This window comes from Nematostella vectensis, chromosome 1 (assembly GCF_932526225.1).
Source record: "Nematostella vectensis chromosome 1, jaNemVect1.1, whole genome shotgun sequence".
In the NCBI taxonomy this organism is placed as follows: Eukaryota; Metazoa; Cnidaria; class Anthozoa; order Actiniaria; family Edwardsiidae; genus Nematostella; species Nematostella vectensis.
The window spans coordinates 1,164,076-1,181,234 of record NC_064034.1 but is presented as its reverse complement, the minus strand read 5'-3'; the positions used below and the strand labels follow the sequence as shown (position 1 = coordinate 1,181,234).

The window sequence follows — 17,159 nt, the reverse complement described above, 5'->3', positions numbered from 1 at the left end:
ATATCTGATTTTTTGGTCAGTATATATCCAAGGCTCAGTGGTCTAGTGGTATGATTCTCGCTTCGGGTGCGAGAGGCCACGGGTTCGATTCCCGTCTGAACCCTTTCTTTTGTGTTTTTGTTCCAGCTTCTAAACCAACGTCTAAATATCTGAATTTTTGGACAGTAGGTATCCTAGCCTAAGCTGTCTAGTGGTATGATTCTAGCTTTGGGTGCGAGAGGCCACGGGTTCGATTCCTGTCTGAGGGCTTTCTTATGTGTTTTTGTTTCAGTTACTGAACCAATGTCCACATATCTGATTTTTTGAACAGTATCTATACAAAGCTCAGCGGTCTAGTTGTATGATTCTCTCTTTGGGTGCGAGAGGCCACTTGTTCGATTCCCGTCTGAGCCCTTTCTTTTGTGTTTTTGTTTCAGTTACTGAACTAATGTCCAATCTTTTTTGGACGGAGTATCTATTCAAGGCTCAGTGGTCTAGTGGTATGATTCTGGCTTTGGGCGCAAGAGGCCACTAGTTCGATTCCCGTCTGAGCCCTTTCTTTTGTGTTTTTGTTTCAGTTACTGAACCGATGTCCACATATCTGATTTTTTGTACAGTATCTATTCAAGGCTCAGTGGTCTAGTGGTATGATTCTTGCTTCGGGTGCGAGAGGCCACGGGTTCGATTCCCGTCTGAGCCCTTTCTTTTGTGTTTTTGTTCCAGCTGCTAAACCAACGTCTAAATATCTGAATTTTTGGAAAGTAGCTATCCTAGCTTCAGCTGTCTAGTGGTATGATTCTAGCTTTGGGTGCGAGAGGCCACGGGTTCGACTCCTGTCTGAGGGCTTTCTTTTGTGTTTTTGTTTCAGTTTCTGAACCAATGTCCAAATATCTGATTTTTTGGTCAGTATCTATACAAGGCTCAGTGGTCTAGTGGTGTGATTCTCGCTTTGGGTGCGAGAGGCCACGGGTTCGATTCCCGTCTGAGCCCTTTGTTTTGTGTTTTTGTTTCAGTTACTAAACCAATGTACAAATATCTGAGTTTTTGGTCAGTATCTATCCAAGGCTCAGTGGTATGATTCTCGCTTTGGGTGCGAGAGGCCACGGGTTCGATTCCCGTCCGAGCCCTTTGTTTTGTGTTTTTATTTCCATTTCTGAACCAATGTCCAAATATCTGATTTTTTGGTCAGTATATATCCAAGGCTCAGTGGTCTAGTGGTATGATTCTCGCTTTGGGTGCGAGAGGCCACGGGTTCGATTACCGTCTGAGCCCTTTATTTTGTGTTTTTGTTTCAGTTACTGAACCAATGTCCACATATCCGATTTTTTGGACAGTATCTATACAAGGCTCAGCGGTCTAGTTGTATGATTCTCTCTTTGGGTACGAGAGGCCATGTAGCAGATTCCAGTCTGAGAAATTTCTTTTGTGTTTTTGTTTCAGTTACTAAACTAATGTCCAATCTTTTTTGGACGGAGTATCTATTCAAGGCTCAGTGGTCTAGTGGTATGATTCTGGCTTTGGATGCGAGAGGCCACGAGTTCGATTTCCGTCTGAGCCCTTTCTTTTGTGTTTTTGTTCCAGCTGCTAAACCAACGTCTAAATATCTGAATTTTTGGACAGTAGCTATCCTAGCCTAAGCTGTCTAGTGGTATGATTCTAGCTTTGGGTGCGAGAGGCCACGGGTTCGTTTCCTGTCTGAGGGCTTTCTTTTGTGTTTTTATTTCAGTTTCTGAACCAATGTCCAAATATCTGATTGTTTGTTCAGTATATATCCAAGGCTCACTGGTCTAGTGGTATGGTTCTCGCTTTGGGTGCGAAAGTCCACGGGTTCGATTCCCGTCTGAGCCCTTTGTTTTGTGTTTTTGTTTCAGTTACTGAACTAATGTACAATGTTTTTGGACAGTATCTATCCAAGGCTCAGTGGTCTAGTGGTATGATTCTCGCTTCGGGTGCGAGAGGCCACGGGTTCGATTCCCGTCTGAGCCCTTTCTTTTGTGTTTTTGTTCCAGCTTCTAAACCAACGTCCAAATATCTGAATTTTTGGACAGTAGGTATCCTAGCCTAAGCTGTCTAGTGGTATGATTCTAGCTTTGGGTGCGAGAGGCCACGGGTTCGATTCCTGTCTGAAAGCTTTCTGTTGTGTTTTTGTTTCAGCTTCTGAACCAATGTCCAAATATCTGATTTTTTGGTCAGTATATATCCAAGGCTTAGTGGTCTAGTGGTATGATTCTCGCTTTGGGTGCGAGAGGCCACGGGTTTGATTCCCGTCTGAGCCCTTTGTTTTGTGTTTTTGTTTCAGTTACTGAACCAATGTCCACATATCTGATTTTTTGTACAGTATCTATACAAGGCTCAGTGGTCTAGTGGTATGATTCTAGCTTTGGGTGCGAGAGGCCATGTGTTCGATTCCTGTCTGAGGGCTTTCTTTTGTGTTTTTGTTTCAGTTACTGAACTAATGTCCAATGTTTTTTGGACAGTATCTATCCATTGCTCAGTGGTTTAGTGGTATGATTCTCGCTTCGGGTGCGAGAGGCCACGGGTTCGATTCCCGTCTGAGCCCTTTCTTTTGTGTTTTTGTTCCAGCTTCTAAACCAACGTCCAAATATCTGAATTTTTGGACAGTAGGTATCCAAGACTCAGCTGTCTAGTGGTATGATTCTAGCTTTGGGTGCGAGAGGCCACGGTTTCGATTCCTTTCTGAGGGCTTTCTGTTGTGTTTTTGTTTCAGTTTATGAACCAATGTCCAAATATCTGATTTTTTGGTCAGTATATATCCAAGGCTCAGTGGTCTAGTGGTATGATTCTCGCTTTGGGTGCGAGAGGCCACGGGTTCGATTCCCGTCTGAGCCCTTTGTTTTGTGTTTTTGTTTCAGTTACTGAACCAATGTCCACATATCTGATTTTTTGTACAGTATCTATACAAGGGTCAGTGGTCTGTTGGTATGATTCTAGCTTTGGGTGCGAGAGGCCATTTGTTCGATTCCTGTCTGAGGGCTTTCTTTTGTGTTTTTGTTTCAGTTTCTGAACCAATGTCGAAATATCTGATTTTTTGGTCAGTATATATCCAAGGCTCAGTGGTCTATTGGTATGATTCTCGCTTTGGGTGCGAGAGGCCACGGGTTAGATTCCCGTCTGAGCCCTTTGTTTTGTGTTTTTGTTTCAGTTACTGAACCAATGTCCACATATCTGATTTTTTGTACAGTATCTATACAAGGCTCAGTGGTCTAGTGGTATGATTCTCGCTTTGGGTGCGAGAGGCCACGGGTTCGATTCCCGTCTGAGCGCTTTCTTTTGTGTTTTTATTTCAGTTACTGAACCAATGTCCACATATCTGATTTTTTGTACAGTATCTAAACAAGGCTTAGTGGTCTAGTGGTATGATTCTAGCTTTGGGTGCGAGAGGCCATGTGTTCGATTCCTGTCTGAGGGCTTTCTTTTGTGTTTTTGTTTCAGTTACTGAACTAATGTCCAATGTTTTTTGGACAGTATCTATCCAGTGGTCAGGCTCAGTGGTCTAGTGGTATGATTCTCGCTTCGGGTGCTAGAGGCCACGGGTTCGATTCCGTCTTAGCCTTTTCTTTTGTGTTTTTGTTCCAGCTTCTAAACCAACGTCCAAATATCTGAATTTTTGGACAGTAGGTATCCTAGCCTAAGCTGTCTAGTGGTATGATTCTAGCTTTGGGTGCGAGAGGCCACGGGTTCGTTTCCTGTCTGAGGGCTTTCCTTTGTGTTTTTATTTCAGTTTCTGAACCAATGTCCAAATATCTGATTGTTTGTTAAAATATATCCAAGGCTCAGTGGTCTAGTGGTATGGTTCTCGCTTTGGGTGCGAGAGGCCACGGGTTCGATTCCCGTCTAAGCCCTTTGTTTTGTGTTTTTGTTTCAGTTAATGAACTAATGTACAATGTTTTTGGACAGTGCCTATCCAAGGCTCAGTGGTCTAGTGGTATGATTCTCGCTTCGGGTGCGAGAGGCCACGGGTTCGATTCCCGTCTGAGCCCTTTCTTTTGTGTTTTTGTTTCAGTTACTGAACTAATGTCCAATGGTTTTTGGACAGTATCTATCCAAGGCTCAGTGGTCTAGTGGTATGATTCTCGCTTCGGGTGCGAGAGGCCACGGGTTCGATTCCCGTCTGAGCCCTTTCTTTTGTGTTTTTGTTCCAGCTTCTAAACCAACGTCCAAATATCTGAATTTTTGGACAGTAGGTATCCTAGCCTAAGCTGTCTAGTGGTATGATTCTAGCTTTGGGTGCGAGAGGCCACGGGTTCGATTCCTGTCTGAAAGCTTTCTGTTGTGTTTTTGTTTCAGCTTCTGAACCAATGTCCAAATATCTGATTTTTTGGTCAGTATATTTCCAAGGCTCAGTGGTCTAGTGGTATGATTCTCGCTTCGGGTGCGAGAGGCCACGGGTTCGATTCCCGTCTGAACCCTTTCTTTTGTGTTTTTGTTCCAGCTTCTAAACCAACGTCTAAATATCTGAATTTTTGGACAGTAGCTATCCTAGCTTCAGCTGTCTAGTGGTATGATTCTAGCTTTGGGTGCGAGAGGCCACGGGTTCGATTCCTGTCTGAAAGCTTTCTGTTGTGTTTTTGTTTCAGCTTCTGAACCAATGTCCAAATATCTAATTTTTTGGTCAGTATATATCCAAGGCTCAGTGGTCTAGTGGTATGATTCTCGCTTTGGGTGCGAGAGGCCACGGGTTTGATTCCCGTCTGAGCCCTTTCTTTTGTGTTTTTGTTTCAGTTACTGAACCAATGTCCACATATCTGATTTTTTGTACAGTATCTATACAAGGCTCAGTGGTCTAGTGGTATGATTCTAGCTTTGGGTGCGAGAGGCCATGTGTTCGATTCCTGTCTGAGGGCTTTCTTTTGTGTTTTTGTTTCAGTTACTGAACCAATGTCCACATATCTGATTTTTTGAACAGTATCTATACAAAGCTCAGCGGTCTAGTTGTATGATTCTCTCTTTGGGTGCGAGATGCCACGAGTTCGATTCCCGTCTGAGCCCTTTCTTTTGTGTTTTTGTTTCAGTTACTGAACTAATGTCCAATCTTTTTTGGACGGAGTATCTATTCAAGGCTCAGTGGTCTAGTGGTATGATTCTGGCTTTGGGCGCAAGAGGCCACTAGTTCGATTCCCGTCTGAGCCCTTTCTTTTGTGTTTTTGTTTCAGTTACTGAACCGATGTCCACATATCTGATTTTTTGTACAGTATCTATTCAAGGCTCAGTGGTCTAGTGGTATGATTCTTGCTTCGGGTGCGAGAGGCCACGGGTTCGATTCCCGTCTGAGCCCTTTCTTTTGTGTTTTTGTTCCAGCTGCTAAACCAACGTCTAAATATCTGAATTTTTGGAAAGTAGCTATCCTAGCTTCAGCTGTCTAGTGGTATAATCCTAGCTTTGGGTGCGAGAGGCCACGGGTTCGACTCCTGTCTGAGGGCTTTCTTTTGTGTTTTTGTTTCAGTTTCTGAACCAATGTCCAAATATCTGATTTTTTGGTCAGTATCTATACAAGGCTCAGTGGTCTAGTGGTATGATTCTCGCTTTGGGTGCGAGAGGCCACGGGTTCGATTCCCGTCTGAGCCCTTTGTTTTGTGTTTTTGTTTCAGTTACTGAACCGATGTACAAATATCTGAGTTTTTGGTCAGTATCTATCCAAGGCTCAGTGGTATGATTCTCGCTTTGGGTGCGAGAGGCCACGGGTTCGATTCCCGTACGAGCCCTTTGTTTTGTGTTTTTATTTCCATTTCTGATCCAATGTCCAAATATCTGATTTTTTGGTCAGTATATATCCAAGGCTCAGTGGTCTAGTGGTATGATTCTCGCTTTGGGTGCGAGAGGCCACGGGTTCGATTCCCGTCTGAGCCCTTTATTTTGTGTTTTTGTTTCAGTTACTGAACCAATGTCCACATATCCGATTTTTTGGACAGTATCTATACAAGGCTCAGCGGTCTAGTTGTATGATTCTCTCTTTGGGTACGAGAGGCCATGTAGCAGATTCCAGTCTGAGAAATTTCTTTTGTGTTTTTGTTTCAGTTACTAAACTAATGTCCAATCTTTTTTGGACGGAGTATCTATTCAAGGCTCAGTGGTCTAGTGGTATGATTCTGGCTTTGGGTGCGAGAGGCCACGAGTTCGATTTCCGTCTGAGCCCTTTCTTTTGTGTTTTTGTTCCAGCTGCTAAACCAACGTCTAAATATCTGAATTTTTGGACAGTAGCTATCCTAGCCTAAGCTGTCTAGTGGTATGATTCTAGCTTTGGGTGCGAGAGGCCACGGGTTCGTTTCCTGTCTGAGGGCTTTCTTTTGTGTTTTTATTTCAGTTTCTGAACCAATGTCCAAATATCTGATTGTTTGTTCAGTATATATCCAAGGCTCAGTGGTCTAGTGGTATGGTTCTCGCTTTGGGTGCGAGAGGCCACAGGTTCGATTCCCGTCTGAGCCCTTTGTTTTGTGTTTTTGTTTCAGTTACTGAACTAATGTACAATGTTTTTGGACAGTATCTATCCAAGGCTCAGTGGTCTAGTGGTATGATTCTCGCTTCGGGTGCTAGAGGCCACGGGTTCGATTCCCGTCTGAGCCCTTTCTTTTGTGTTTTTGTTCCAGTTTCTAAACCAACGTCCAAATATCTGAATTTTTGGACAGTAGGTATCCTAGCCTAAGCTGTCTAGTGGTATGATTCTAGCTTTGGGTGCGAGAGGCCACGGGTTCGATTCCTGTCTGAAAGCTTTCTGTTGTGTTTTTGTTTCAGCTTCTGAACCAATGTCCAAATATCTGATTTTTTGGTCAGTATATATCCAAGGCTCAGTGGTCTAGTGGTATGATTCTCGCTTTGGGTGCGAGAGGCCACGGGTTTGATTCCCGTCTGAGCCCTTTGTTTTGTGTTTTTGTTTCAGTTACTGAACCAATGTCCACATATCTGATTTTTTGTACAGTATCTATACAAGGCTCAGTGGTCTAGTGGTATGATTCTAGCTTTGGGTGCGAGAGGCCATGTGTTCGATTCCTGTCTGAGGGCTTTCTTTTGTGTTTTTGTTTCAGTTACTGAACCAATGTCCACATATCTGATTTTTTGAACAGTATCTATACAAAGCTCAGCGGTCTAGTTGTATGACTCTCTCTTTGGGTGCGAGAGGCCACGAGTTTGATTCCCGTCTGAGCCCTTTCTTTTGTGTTTTTGTTTCAGTTACTGAACCAATGTCCACATATGTGATTTTTTGTACAGTATCTATTCAAGGCTCAGTGGTCTAGTGGTATGATTCTGGCTTTTGGCGCGAGAGGCCACTAGTTCGATTCCCGTCTGAGCCCTTTCTTTTGTGTTTTTGTTTCAGTTACTGAACCAATGTCCACATATCTGATTTTTTGTACAGTATCTATTCAAGGCTCAGTGGTCTAGTGGTATGATTCTTGCTTCGGGTGCGAGAGGGCACGGGTTCGATTCCCGTCTGAGCCCTTTCTTTTGTGTTTTTGTTCCAGCTGCTAAACCAACGTCCAAATATCTGAATTTTTGGAAAGTAGCTATCCTAGCTTCAGCTGTCTAGTGGTATGATTCTAGCTTTGGGTGCGAGAGGCCACGGGTTCGACTCCTGTCTGAGGGCTTTCTTTTGTGTTTTTGTTTCAGTTTCTGAACCAATGTCCAAATATCTGATTTTTTGGTCAGTATCTATACAAGGCTCAGTGGTCTAGTGGTATGATTCTCGCTTTGGGTGCGAGAGGCCACGGGTTCGATTCCCGTCTGAGCCCTTTGTTTTGTGTTTTTGTTTCAGTTACTGAACCAATGTACAAATATCTGATTTTTTGGTCAGTATCTAACCAAGGCTTAGTGGTATGATTCTCGCTTTGGGTGCGAGAGGCCACGGGTTCGATTCCCGTCCGAGCCCTTTGTTTTGTGTTTTTATTTCCATTTCTGAACCAATGTCCAAATATCTGATTTTTTGGTCAGTATATATCCAAGGCTCAGTGGTCTAGTGGTATGATTCTCGCTTTGGGTGCGAGAGGCCACGGGTTCGATTCCCGTCTGAGCCCTTTATTTTGTGTTTTTGTTTCAGTTACTGAACCAATGTCCACATATCCGATTTTTTGGACAGTATCTATACAAGGCTCAGCGGTCTAGTTGTATGATTCTCTCTTTGGGTACGAGAGGCCATGTAGCAGATTCCAGTCTGAGAAATTTCTTTTGTGTTTTTGTTTCAGTTACTAAACTAATGTCCAATCTTTTTTGGACGGAGTATCTATTCAAGGCTCAGTGGTCTAGTGGTATGATTCTGGCTTTGGGTGCGAGAGGCCACGAGTTCGATTTCCGTCTGAGCCCTTTCTTTTGTGTTTTTGTTCCAGCTGCTAAACCAACGTCTAAATATCTGAATTTTTGGACAGTAGCTATCCTAGCCTAAGCTGTCTAGTGGTATGATTCTAGCTTTGGGTGCGAGAGGCCACGGGTTCGTTTCCTGTCTGAGGGCTTTCTTTTGTGTTTTTATTTCAGTTTCTGAACCAATGTCCAAATATCTGATTGTTTGTTCAGTATATATCCAAGGCTCAGTGGTCTAGTGGTATGGTTCTCGCTTTGGGTGCGAGAGGCCACGGGTTCGATTCCCGTCTGAGCCCTTTGTTTTGTGTTTTTGTTTCAGTTACTGAACTAATGTACAATGTTTTTGGACAGTATCTATCCAATGCTCAGTGGTCTAGTGGTATGATTCTCGCTTCGGGTGCGAGAGGCCATGTGTTCGATTCCTGTCTGAGGGCTTTCTTTTGTGTTTTTGTTTCAGTTACTGAACCAATGTCCACATATCTGATTTTTTGAACAGTATCTATACAAAGCTCAGCGGTCTAGTTGTATGATTCTCTCTTTGGGTGCGAGAGGCCACGAGTTCGATTCCCGTCTGAGCCCTTTCTTTTGTGTTTTTGTTTCAGTTACTGAACTAATGTCCAATCTTTTTTGGACGGAGTATCTATTCAAGGCTCAGTGGTCTAGTGGTATGATTCTGGCTTTGGGCGCGAGAGGCCACTAGTTCGATTCCCGTCTGAGCCCTTTCTTTTGTGTTTTTGTTTCAGTTACTGAACCAATGTCCACATATCTGATTTTTTGTACAGTATCTATTCAAGGCTCAGTGGTCTAGTGGTATGATTCTTGCTTCTGGTGCGAGAGGCCACGGGTTCGATTCCCGTCTGAGCCCTTTCTTTTGTGTTTTTGTTCCAGCTGCTAAACCAACGTCCAAATATCTGAATTTTTGGAAAGTAGCTATCCTAGCTTCAGCTGTCTAGTGGTATGATTCTAGCTTTGGGTGCGAGAGGCCACGGGTTCGACTCCTGTCCGAGGGCTTTCTTTTGTGTTTTTGTTTCAGTTTCTGAACCAATGTCCAAATATCTGATTTTTTGGTCAGTATCTATACAAGGCTCAGTGGTCTAGTGGTATGATTCCCGCTTTGGGTTCGAGAGGCCACGGGTTCGATTCCCGTCTGAGCCCTTTGTTTTGTGTTTTTGTTTCAGTTACTGAACCAATGTACAAATATCTGATTTTTTGGTCAGTATCTATCCAAGGCTCAGTGGTATGATTCTCGCTTTGGGTGCGAGAGGCCACGGGTTCGATTCCCGTCCGAGCCCTTTGTTTTGTGTTTTTATTTCCATTTCTGAACCAATGTCCAAATATCTGATTTTTTGGTCAGTATATATCCAAGGCTCAGTGGTCTAGTGGTATGATTCTCGCTTTGGGTGCGAGAGGCCACGGGTTCGATTCCCGTCGGAGCCCTTTATTTTGTGTTTTTGTTTCAGTTACTGAACCAATGTCCACATATCCGATTTTTTGGACAGTATCTATACAAGGCTCAGCGGTCTAGTTGTATGATTCTCTCTTTGGGTACGAGAGGCCATGTAGCAGATTCCAGTCTGAGAAATTTCTTTTGTGTTTTTGTTTCAGTTACTAAACTAATGTCCAATCTTTTTTGGACGGAGTATCTATTCAAGGCTCAGTGGTCTAATGGTATGGTTCTGGCTTTGGGTGCGAGAGGCCACGAGTTCGATTTCCGTCTGAGCCCTTTCTTTTGTGTTTTTGTTCCAGCTGCTAAACCAACGTCTAAATATCTTAATTTTTGGACAGTAGGTATCCTAGCCTCAGCTGTCTAGTGGTATGATTCTAGCTTTGGGTGCGAGAGGCCACGGGTTCGAATCCTGTCTGAAAGCTTTCTGTTGTGTTTTTGTTTCAGTTTCTGAACCAATGTCCAAATATCTGATTTTTTGGTCAGTATATATCCAAGGCTCAGTGGTCTAGTGGTATGATTCTCGCTTTGGGTGCGAGAGGCCACGGGTTCGATTCCCGTCTGAGCCCTTTGTTTTGTGTTTTTGTTTCAGTTACTGAACCAATCTCCACATATCTGATTTTTTGTACAGTATCTATACAAGGCTCAGTGGTCTAGTGGTATGATTCTAGCTTTGGGTGCGAGAGGCCATGTGTTCGATTCCTGTCTGAGGGCTTTCTGTTGTGTTTTTGTTTCAGTTTCTGAACCAATGTCCAAATATCTGATTTTTTGGTCAGTATATATCCAAGGCTCAGTGGTCTAGTGGTATGATTCTCGCTTTGGGTGCGAGAGGCCACGGGTTCGATTCCCGTCTGAGCCCTTTGTTTTGTGTTTTTGTTTCAGTTACTGAACCAATGTCCACATATCTGATTTTTTGTACAGTATCTATACAAGGCTCAGTGGTCTAGTGGTATGATTCTAGCTTTGGGTGCGAGAGGCCATGTGTTCGATTCCTGTCTGAGGGCTTTCTTTTGTGTTTTTATTTCAGTTTCTGAACCAATGTCCAAATATCTGATTGTTTGTTCAGTATCTATCCAAGGCTCAGTGGTCTAGTGGTATGGTTCTCGCTTTGGGTGCGAGAGGCCACGGGTTCGATTCCCGTCTGAGCCCTTTGTTTTGTGTTTTTGTTTCAGTTACTGAACTAATGTACAATGTTTTTGGACAGTATCTATCCAAGGCTCAGTGGTCTAGTGGTATGATTCTCGCTTTGGGTGCGAGAGGCCACGGGTTCGATTCCCGTCCGAGCCCTTTGTTTTGTGTTTTTATTTCCATTTCTGAACCAATGTCCAAATATCTGATTTTTTGGTCAGTATATATCCAAGGCTCAGTGGTCTAGTGGTATGATTCTCGCTTTGGGTGCGAGAGGCCACGGGTTCGATTCCCGTCGGAGCCCTTTATTTTGTGTTTTTGTTTCAGTTACTGAACCAATGTCCACATATCCGATTTTTTGGACAGTATCTATACAAGGCTCAGCGGTCTAGTTGTATGATTCTCTCTTTGGGTACGAGAGGCCAAGTAGCAGATTCCAGTCTGAGAAATTTCTTTTGTGTTTTTGTTTTAGTTACTAAACTAATGTCCAAGCTTTTTTGGACGGAGTATCTATTCAAGGCTCAGTGGTCTAGTGGTATGATTCTGGCTTTGGGTGCGAGAGGCCACGAGTTCGATTTCCGTCTGAGCCCTTTCTTTTGTGTTTTTGTTCCAGCTGCTAAACCAACGTCTAAATATCTGAATTTTTGGACAATAGCTATCCTAGCCTAAGCTGTCTAGTGGTATGATTCTAGCTTTGGGTGCGAGAGGCCACGGGTTCGTTTCCTGTCTGAGGGCTTTCTTTTGTGTTTTTATTTCAGTTTCTGAACGAATGTCCAAATATCTGATTGTTTGTTCAGTATATATCCATGGCTCAGTGGTCTAGTGGTATGGTTCTCGCTTTGGGTGCGAGAGGCCACGGGTTCGATTCCCGTCTGAGCCCTTTGTTTTGTCTTTTTGTTTCAGTTACTGAACTAATGTACAATGTTTTTGGACAGTATCTATCCAAGGCTCAGTGGTCTAGTGGTATGATTCTCGCTTCGGGTGCGAGAGGCCACGGGTTCGATTCCTTTCTGAAGGCTTTCTGTTGTGTTTTTGTTTCAGTTTCTGAACCAATGTCCACATATCTGATTTTTTGGTCAGTATATATCCAAGGATCAGTGGTCTAGTGGTATGATTCTAGCTTTGGGTGCGAGAGGCCATGTGTTCGATTCCTGTCTGAGGGCTTTCTTTTGTGTTTTTGTTTCAGTTACTGAACTAATGTCCAATGTTTTTTGGACAGTATCTATCCAAGGCTAAGTGGTCTAGTGGTATTATTCTCGCTTCGGGTGCGATAGGCCACGGGTTCGATTCCCGTCTGAGCCCTTTCTTTTGTGTTTTTGTTCCAGCTTCTAAACCAACGTCCAAATATCTGAATTTTTGGACAGTAGGTATCCAATCCTCAGCTGTCTAGTGGTATGATTCTAGCTTTGGGTGCGAGAGGCCACGGGTTCGATTCCCGTCTGAGCCCTTTGTTTTGTGTTTTTGTTTCAGTTACTGAACCAATGTCCACATATCTGATTTTTTGTACAGTATCTTTACAAGGCTCAGTGGTCTAGTGGTATGATTTTAGCTTTGGGTGCGAGAGGCCATGTGTTCGATTCCTGTCTGAGGGCTTTCTTTTGTGTTTTTGTTTCAGTTTCTGAACCAATGTCCAAATATCTGATTTTTTGGTCAGTATATATCCAAGGCTCAGTGGTCTAGTGGTATGATTCTCGCTTTGGGTGCGAGAGGCCACGGGTTCTATTTCCGTCTAAGCCCTTTGTTTTGTGCTTTTGTTTAAGTTACTGAACCAATGTCCACATATCTGATTTTTTGTACAGTATCTATACAAGGCTCAGTGGTCTAGTGGTATGATTCTTGCTTTGGGTGCGAGAGGCCACGGGTTCGATTCCCGTCTGAGCCCTTTCTTTTGTGTTTTTGTTTCAGTTACTAAACTAATGTCCAATCTTTTTTGGACGGAGTATCTATTCAATGCTCAGTGGTCTAGTGGTATGATTCTCGCTTTGGGTGCGAGAGGCCACGGGTTCGATTCCCGTCTGAGCCCTTTCTTTTGTGTATTTGTTTCAGTTACTAAACTAATGTCCAATCTTTTTTGGACGGAGTATCTATTCAATGCTCAGTGGTCTAGTGGTATGATTCTGGCTTTGGGTGCGAGAGGCCACGAGTTCGATTTCCGTATGAGCCCTTTCTTTTGTGTTTTTGTTCCAGCTGCTAAAACAACGTCTAAATATCTGAATTTTTGGACAGTAGCTATCCTAGCCTAAGCTGTCTAGGGGTATGATTCTAGCTTTGGGTGCGAGAGGCCACGGGTTCGTTTCCTGTCTGAGGGCTTTCTTTTGTGTTTTTATTTCAGTTTCTGAACCAATGTCCAAATATCTGATTGTTTGTTCGGTATATATCCAAGGCTCAGTGGTCTAGTGGTATGGTTCTCGCTTTGGGTGCGAGAGGCCACGGGTTCGATTCCCGTCTGAGCCCTTTGTTTTGTGTTTTTGTTTCAGTTACTGAACTAATGTACAATGTTTTTGGACAGTATCTATCCAAGGCTCAGTGGTCTAGTGGTATGATTCTCGCTTCGGGTGCTAGAGGCCACGGGTTCGATTCCCGTCTGAGCCCTTTCTTTTGTGTTTTTGTTCCAGCTTCTAAACCAACGTCCAAATATCTTAATTTTTGGACAGTAGGTATCCAAGCCTCAGCTGTCTAGTGTTATGATTCTAGCTTTGGGTGCGAGAGGCCACGGGTTTGATTCCTGTCTGAGGGCTTTCTGTTGTGTTTTTGTTTCAGTTTCTGAACCAATGTCCAAATATCTGATTTTTTGGTCAGTATATATCCAAGGCTCAGTGGTCTAGTGGTATGATTCTCGCTTTGGGTGCGAGAGGCCACGGGTTCGATTCCCTTCTGAGCCCTTTGTTTTGTGTTTTTGTTTCAGTTACTGAACCAATGTCCACATATCTGATTTTTTGTACAGTATCTATACAAGGCTCAGTGGTCTAGTGGTATGATTCTAGCTTTGGGTGCGAGAGGCCATGTGTTTGATTCCTGTCTGAGGGCTTTCTTTTGTGTTTTTGTTTCAGTTACTAAACTAATGTCCAATGTTTTTTGGACAGTATCTATCCAAGGCTCAGTGGTCTAGTGGTATGATTCTCGCTTCGGGTGCGAGAGGCCACGGGTTCGATTCCCGTCTGAGCCCTTTCTTTTGTGTTTTTGTTCCAGCTGCTAAACCAACGTCTAAATATCTGAATTTTTGGACAGTAGCTATCCTAGCCTAAGCTGTCTAGGGGTATGATTCTAGCTTTGGGTGCGAGAGGCCACGTGTTCGTTTCCTGTCTGAGGGCTTTCTTTTGTGTTTTTATTTCAGTTTCTGAACCAACGTCCAAATATCTGATTGTTTGTTCGGTATATATCCAAGGCTCAGTGGTCTAGTGGTATGGTTATCGCTTTGGGTGCGAGAGGCCACGGGTTCGATTCCCGTCTGAGCCCTTTGTTTTGTGTTTTTGTTTCAGTTACTGAACTAATGTACAATGTTTTTGGACAGTATCTATCCAAGGCTCAGTGGTCTAGTGGTATGATTCTCGCTTTGGGTGCGAGAGGCCACGGGTTCGATTCCCGTCTGAGCCCTTTCTTTTGTGTTTTTGTTCCAGCTTCTAAACCAACGTCCAAATATCTGAATTTTTGGACAGTAGGTATCCAAGCCTCAGCTGTCTAGTGTTATGATTCTAGCTTTGGGTGCGAGAGGCCACGGGTTCGATTCCTGTCTGAGGGCTTTCTGTTGTGTTTTTGTTTTAGTTTCTGAACCAATGTCCAAATATCTGATTTTTTGGTCAGTATATATCCAATGCTCAGTGGTCTAGTGGTATGATTCTCGCTTTGGGTGCGAGAGGCCACGGGTTCGATTCCCTTCTGAGCCCTTTGTTTTGTGTTTTTTTTCAGTTACTGAACCAATGTCCACATATCTGATTTTTTGTACAGTATCTATACAAGGCTCAGTGGTCTAGTGGTATGATTCTAGCTTTGGGTGCGAGAGGCCATGTGTTCGATTCCTGTCTGAGGGCTTTCTTTTGTGTTTTTGTTTCAGTTACTGAACTAATGTCCAATGTTTTTTGGACAGTATCTATCCAAGGCTCAGTGGTCTAGTGGTATGATTCTCGCTTCGGGTGCGAGAGGCCACGGGTTCGATTCCCGTCTGAGCCCTTTCTTTTGTGTTTTTGTTCCAGCTTCTAAACCAACGTCCAAATATCTGAATTTTTGGACAGTAGGTATCCGAGCCTCAGCTGTCTAGTGGTATGATTCTAGCTTTGGGTGCGAGAGGCCACGGGTTCGATTCCTTTCTGAGGGCTTTCTGTTGTGTTTTTGTTTCAGTTTCTGAACCAATGTCCAAATATCTGATTTTTTGGTCAGTATATATCCAAGGCTCAGTGGTCTAGTGGTATGATTCTCGCTTTGGGTGCGAGAGGCCACGGGTTCGATTCCCGTCTGAGCCCTTTGTTTTGTGTTTTTGTTTCAGTTACTGAACTAATGTACAAAGTTTTTGGACAGTATCTATCCAAGGCTCAGTGGTCTAGTGGTATGATTCTTGCTTCGGGTGCGAGAGGCCACGGCTTCGATTCCCATCTGAGCCCTTTCTTTTGTGTTTTTGTTCCAGCTTCTAAACCAACGTCCAAATATCTGAATTTTTGGACAGTAGGTATCCAAGCATCAGCTGTCTAGTGGTATGATTCTAGCTTTGGGTGCGAGAGGCCACGGGTTCGATTCCTGTCTGAGGGCTTTCTGTTGTGTTTTTGTTTCAGTTTCTGAACCAATGTCCAAATATCTGATTTTTTGGTCAGTATATATCCAAGGCTCAGTGGTCTAGTGGTATGATTCTCGCTTTGGGTGCGAGAGGCCACGGGTTCGATTCCCGTCTGAGCCCTTTGTTTTGTGTTTTTGTTTCAGTTACTGAACCAATGTCCACATATCTGATTTTTTGTACAGTATCTATACAAGGCTCAGTGGTCTAGTGGTATGATTCTAGCTTTGGGTGCGAGAGGCCATGTGTTCGATTCCTGTCTGAGGGCTTTCTTTTGTGTTTTTGTTTCAGTTACTGAACTAATGTCCAATGTTTTTTGGACAGTATCTATCCAAGGCTCAGTGGTCTAGTGGTATGATTCTCGCTTCGGGTGCGAGAGGCCACGGGTTAGATTCCCGTCTGAGCCCTTTCTTTTGTGTTTTTGTTCCAGCTTCTAAACCAACGTCCAAATATCTGAATTTTTGGACAGTAGGTATCCAAGCCTCAGATGTCTAGTGGTATGATTCTAGCTTTGGGTGCGAGAGGCCACGGGTTCGATTCCTTTCTGAGGGATTTCTGTTGTGTTTTTGTTTCAGTTTCTGAACCAATGTCCAAATATCTGATTTTTTGGTCAGTATATATCCAAGGCTCAGTGGTCTAGTGGTATGATTCTTGCTTTGGGTGCGAGAGGCCACGGGTTCGATTCCCGTCTGAGCCCTTTGTTTTGTGTTTTTGTTTCAGTTACTGAACTAATGTCCAATGTTTTTTGGACAGTATCCACCCAAGGCTCAGTGGTCTAGTGGTATGATTCTCGCTTCGGGTGCGAGAGGCCACGGGTTCTATTCCCGTCTGAGCCCTTTCTTTTGTGTTTTTGTTCCAGCTTCTAAACCAACGTCCAAATATCTGAATTTTTGGACAGTAGGTATCCATGCCTCAGCTGTCTAGTGTTATGATTCTAGTTTTGGGTGCTAGAGGCCACGGGTTCGATTCCTGTCTGAGGGTTTTCTGTTGTTTTTTGTTTCAGTTTCTGAACCAATGTCCAAATATCTGATTTTTTGGTCAGTATATATCCAAGGCTCAGTGGTCTAGTGGTATGATTCTCGCTTTGGGTGCGAGAGGCCACGGGTTCGATTCCCTTCTGAGCCCTTTGTTTTGTGTTTTTGTTTCAGTTACTGAACCAATGTCCACATATCTGATTTTTTGTACAGTATCTATACAAGGCTCAGTGGTCTAGTGGTATGATTCTAGCTTTGGGTGCGAGAGGCCATGTGTTCGATTCCTGTCTGAGGGCTTTCTTTTGTGTTTTTGTTTCAGTTACTGAACTAATGTCCAATTTTGTTTTGACAGTATCTATCCAAGGCTCAGTGGTCCAGTGGTATGATTCTCGCTTCGGGTGCGAGAGGCCACGGGTTAGATTCCCGTCTGAGCCCTTTCTTTTGTGTTTTTGTTCCAGCTTCTAAACCAACGTCCAAATATCTGAATTTTTGGACAGTAGATATCCAAGCTTCAGCTGTTTAGTGGTATGATTCTAGCTTTGGGTGCGAGAGGCCACGGGTTCGATTC

At 43.6% G+C, this 17,159-nt stretch overlaps 52 non-coding genes across 52 annotated transcripts; all 52 read left to right on the top strand.

Moving 5' to 3' along the window:
• The first annotated feature begins 31 nt into the window (after positions 1 to 31).
• Trnap-cgg lies at positions 32 to 103 on the top strand. The gene has a single exon. It is a non-coding gene; the product is annotated as a tRNA-Pro (tRNA).
• A 504-nt stretch (positions 104 to 607) lies between these two features.
• Positions 608 to 679, top strand: Trnap-cgg. The gene has a single exon. It is a non-coding gene; the product is annotated as a tRNA-Pro (tRNA).
• Positions 680 to 897: 218 nt separating this feature from the next.
• On the top strand, positions 898 to 969 carry Trnap-ugg. The gene has a single exon. It is a non-coding gene; the product is annotated as a tRNA-Pro (tRNA).
• A 210-nt stretch (positions 970 to 1,179) lies between these two features.
• Trnap-ugg lies at positions 1,180 to 1,251 on the top strand. The gene has a single exon. It is a non-coding gene; the product is annotated as a tRNA-Pro (tRNA).
• A 214-nt stretch (positions 1,252 to 1,465) lies between these two features.
• Trnap-ugg lies at positions 1,466 to 1,537 on the top strand. The gene has a single exon. It is a non-coding gene; the product is annotated as a tRNA-Pro (tRNA).
• A 356-nt stretch (positions 1,538 to 1,893) lies between these two features.
• On the top strand, positions 1,894 to 1,965 carry Trnap-cgg. Its single transcript has one exon. It is a non-coding gene; the product is annotated as a tRNA-Pro (tRNA).
• Positions 1,966 to 2,183: 218 nt separating this feature from the next.
• On the top strand, positions 2,184 to 2,255 carry Trnap-ugg. The gene has a single exon. It is a non-coding gene; the product is annotated as a tRNA-Pro (tRNA).
• Positions 2,256 to 2,467: 212 nt separating this feature from the next.
• Trnap-cgg lies at positions 2,468 to 2,539 on the top strand. Its single transcript has one exon. It is a non-coding gene; the product is annotated as a tRNA-Pro (tRNA).
• Positions 2,540 to 2,757: 218 nt separating this feature from the next.
• Positions 2,758 to 2,829, top strand: Trnap-ugg. The gene has a single exon. It is a non-coding gene; the product is annotated as a tRNA-Pro (tRNA).
• Positions 2,830 to 3,047: 218 nt separating this feature from the next.
• Positions 3,048 to 3,119, top strand: Trnap-ugg. The gene has a single exon. It is a non-coding gene; the product is annotated as a tRNA-Pro (tRNA).
• Positions 3,120 to 3,192: 73 nt separating this feature from the next.
• Trnap-ugg lies at positions 3,193 to 3,265 on the top strand. The gene has a single exon. It is a non-coding gene; the product is annotated as a tRNA-Pro (tRNA).
• Positions 3,266 to 3,770: 505 nt separating this feature from the next.
• On the top strand, positions 3,771 to 3,842 carry Trnap-ugg. The gene has a single exon. It is a non-coding gene; the product is annotated as a tRNA-Pro (tRNA).
• A 66-nt stretch (positions 3,843 to 3,908) lies between these two features.
• Trnap-cgg lies at positions 3,909 to 3,980 on the top strand. The gene has a single exon. It is a non-coding gene; the product is annotated as a tRNA-Pro (tRNA).
• Positions 3,981 to 4,047: 67 nt separating this feature from the next.
• Trnap-cgg lies at positions 4,048 to 4,119 on the top strand. The gene has a single exon. It is a non-coding gene; the product is annotated as a tRNA-Pro (tRNA).
• A 218-nt stretch (positions 4,120 to 4,337) lies between these two features.
• Trnap-cgg lies at positions 4,338 to 4,409 on the top strand. Its single transcript has one exon. It is a non-coding gene; the product is annotated as a tRNA-Pro (tRNA).
• Positions 4,410 to 4,627: 218 nt separating this feature from the next.
• Trnap-ugg lies at positions 4,628 to 4,699 on the top strand. Its single transcript has one exon. It is a non-coding gene; the product is annotated as a tRNA-Pro (tRNA).
• Positions 4,700 to 5,203: 504 nt separating this feature from the next.
• On the top strand, positions 5,204 to 5,275 carry Trnap-cgg. Its single transcript has one exon. It is a non-coding gene; the product is annotated as a tRNA-Pro (tRNA).
• A 218-nt stretch (positions 5,276 to 5,493) lies between these two features.
• Trnap-ugg lies at positions 5,494 to 5,565 on the top strand. Its single transcript has one exon. It is a non-coding gene; the product is annotated as a tRNA-Pro (tRNA).
• A 210-nt stretch (positions 5,566 to 5,775) lies between these two features.
• Positions 5,776 to 5,847, top strand: Trnap-ugg. Its single transcript has one exon. It is a non-coding gene; the product is annotated as a tRNA-Pro (tRNA).
• Positions 5,848 to 6,351: 504 nt separating this feature from the next.
• Positions 6,352 to 6,423, top strand: Trnap-ugg. Its single transcript has one exon. It is a non-coding gene; the product is annotated as a tRNA-Pro (tRNA).
• A 66-nt stretch (positions 6,424 to 6,489) lies between these two features.
• On the top strand, positions 6,490 to 6,561 carry Trnap-cgg. The gene has a single exon. It is a non-coding gene; the product is annotated as a tRNA-Pro (tRNA).
• Positions 6,562 to 6,779: 218 nt separating this feature from the next.
• Positions 6,780 to 6,851, top strand: Trnap-ugg. Its single transcript has one exon. It is a non-coding gene; the product is annotated as a tRNA-Pro (tRNA).
• A 508-nt stretch (positions 6,852 to 7,359) lies between these two features.
• On the top strand, positions 7,360 to 7,431 carry Trnap-cgg. The gene has a single exon. It is a non-coding gene; the product is annotated as a tRNA-Pro (tRNA).
• Positions 7,432 to 7,649: 218 nt separating this feature from the next.
• Trnap-ugg lies at positions 7,650 to 7,721 on the top strand. Its single transcript has one exon. It is a non-coding gene; the product is annotated as a tRNA-Pro (tRNA).
• A 210-nt stretch (positions 7,722 to 7,931) lies between these two features.
• Trnap-ugg lies at positions 7,932 to 8,003 on the top strand. Its single transcript has one exon. It is a non-coding gene; the product is annotated as a tRNA-Pro (tRNA).
• Positions 8,004 to 8,507: 504 nt separating this feature from the next.
• Trnap-ugg lies at positions 8,508 to 8,579 on the top strand. The gene has a single exon. It is a non-coding gene; the product is annotated as a tRNA-Pro (tRNA).
• Positions 8,580 to 9,076: 497 nt separating this feature from the next.
• Trnaq-cug lies at positions 9,077 to 9,148 on the top strand. The gene has a single exon. It is a non-coding gene; the product is annotated as a tRNA-Gln (tRNA).
• A 218-nt stretch (positions 9,149 to 9,366) lies between these two features.
• On the top strand, positions 9,367 to 9,438 carry Trnap-ugg. The gene has a single exon. It is a non-coding gene; the product is annotated as a tRNA-Pro (tRNA).
• A 210-nt stretch (positions 9,439 to 9,648) lies between these two features.
• Trnap-ugg lies at positions 9,649 to 9,720 on the top strand. Its single transcript has one exon. It is a non-coding gene; the product is annotated as a tRNA-Pro (tRNA).
• Positions 9,721 to 10,224: 504 nt separating this feature from the next.
• Trnap-ugg lies at positions 10,225 to 10,296 on the top strand. The gene has a single exon. It is a non-coding gene; the product is annotated as a tRNA-Pro (tRNA).
• Positions 10,297 to 10,514: 218 nt separating this feature from the next.
• Trnap-ugg lies at positions 10,515 to 10,586 on the top strand. Its single transcript has one exon. It is a non-coding gene; the product is annotated as a tRNA-Pro (tRNA).
• A 218-nt stretch (positions 10,587 to 10,804) lies between these two features.
• On the top strand, positions 10,805 to 10,876 carry Trnap-ugg. Its single transcript has one exon. It is a non-coding gene; the product is annotated as a tRNA-Pro (tRNA).
• Positions 10,877 to 10,942: 66 nt separating this feature from the next.
• Trnap-ugg lies at positions 10,943 to 11,014 on the top strand. Its single transcript has one exon. It is a non-coding gene; the product is annotated as a tRNA-Pro (tRNA).
• Positions 11,015 to 11,087: 73 nt separating this feature from the next.
• On the top strand, positions 11,088 to 11,159 carry Trnap-ugg. The gene has a single exon. It is a non-coding gene; the product is annotated as a tRNA-Pro (tRNA).
• A 504-nt stretch (positions 11,160 to 11,663) lies between these two features.
• Positions 11,664 to 11,735, top strand: Trnap-ugg. The gene has a single exon. It is a non-coding gene; the product is annotated as a tRNA-Pro (tRNA).
• A 930-nt stretch (positions 11,736 to 12,665) lies between these two features.
• Positions 12,666 to 12,737, top strand: Trnap-ugg. Its single transcript has one exon. It is a non-coding gene; the product is annotated as a tRNA-Pro (tRNA).
• A 69-nt stretch (positions 12,738 to 12,806) lies between these two features.
• On the top strand, positions 12,807 to 12,878 carry Trnap-ugg. The gene has a single exon. It is a non-coding gene; the product is annotated as a tRNA-Pro (tRNA).
• Positions 12,879 to 13,237: 359 nt separating this feature from the next.
• Positions 13,238 to 13,309, top strand: Trnap-ugg. Its single transcript has one exon. It is a non-coding gene; the product is annotated as a tRNA-Pro (tRNA).
• Positions 13,310 to 13,375: 66 nt separating this feature from the next.
• On the top strand, positions 13,376 to 13,447 carry Trnap-cgg. The gene has a single exon. It is a non-coding gene; the product is annotated as a tRNA-Pro (tRNA).
• A 218-nt stretch (positions 13,448 to 13,665) lies between these two features.
• On the top strand, positions 13,666 to 13,737 carry Trnap-ugg. Its single transcript has one exon. It is a non-coding gene; the product is annotated as a tRNA-Pro (tRNA).
• A 212-nt stretch (positions 13,738 to 13,949) lies between these two features.
• On the top strand, positions 13,950 to 14,021 carry Trnap-cgg. The gene has a single exon. It is a non-coding gene; the product is annotated as a tRNA-Pro (tRNA).
• Positions 14,022 to 14,239: 218 nt separating this feature from the next.
• On the top strand, positions 14,240 to 14,311 carry Trnap-ugg. Its single transcript has one exon. It is a non-coding gene; the product is annotated as a tRNA-Pro (tRNA).
• A 66-nt stretch (positions 14,312 to 14,377) lies between these two features.
• On the top strand, positions 14,378 to 14,449 carry Trnap-ugg. Its single transcript has one exon. It is a non-coding gene; the product is annotated as a tRNA-Pro (tRNA).
• Positions 14,450 to 14,667: 218 nt separating this feature from the next.
• Trnap-ugg lies at positions 14,668 to 14,739 on the top strand. Its single transcript has one exon. It is a non-coding gene; the product is annotated as a tRNA-Pro (tRNA).
• A 211-nt stretch (positions 14,740 to 14,950) lies between these two features.
• Positions 14,951 to 15,022, top strand: Trnap-cgg. Its single transcript has one exon. It is a non-coding gene; the product is annotated as a tRNA-Pro (tRNA).
• A 218-nt stretch (positions 15,023 to 15,240) lies between these two features.
• Positions 15,241 to 15,312, top strand: Trnap-ugg. Its single transcript has one exon. It is a non-coding gene; the product is annotated as a tRNA-Pro (tRNA).
• Positions 15,313 to 15,668: 356 nt separating this feature from the next.
• Positions 15,669 to 15,740, top strand: Trnap-ugg. Its single transcript has one exon. It is a non-coding gene; the product is annotated as a tRNA-Pro (tRNA).
• A 212-nt stretch (positions 15,741 to 15,952) lies between these two features.
• Positions 15,953 to 16,024, top strand: Trnap-cgg. The gene has a single exon. It is a non-coding gene; the product is annotated as a tRNA-Pro (tRNA).
• Positions 16,025 to 16,242: 218 nt separating this feature from the next.
• Positions 16,243 to 16,314, top strand: Trnap-ugg. The gene has a single exon. It is a non-coding gene; the product is annotated as a tRNA-Pro (tRNA).
• A 67-nt stretch (positions 16,315 to 16,381) lies between these two features.
• Positions 16,382 to 16,453, top strand: Trnap-cgg. The gene has a single exon. It is a non-coding gene; the product is annotated as a tRNA-Pro (tRNA).
• Positions 16,454 to 16,670: 217 nt separating this feature from the next.
• Trnap-ugg lies at positions 16,671 to 16,742 on the top strand. Its single transcript has one exon. It is a non-coding gene; the product is annotated as a tRNA-Pro (tRNA).
• A 212-nt stretch (positions 16,743 to 16,954) lies between these two features.
• On the top strand, positions 16,955 to 17,026 carry Trnap-cgg. The gene has a single exon. It is a non-coding gene; the product is annotated as a tRNA-Pro (tRNA).
• Positions 17,027 to 17,159: the final 133 nt, after the last annotated feature.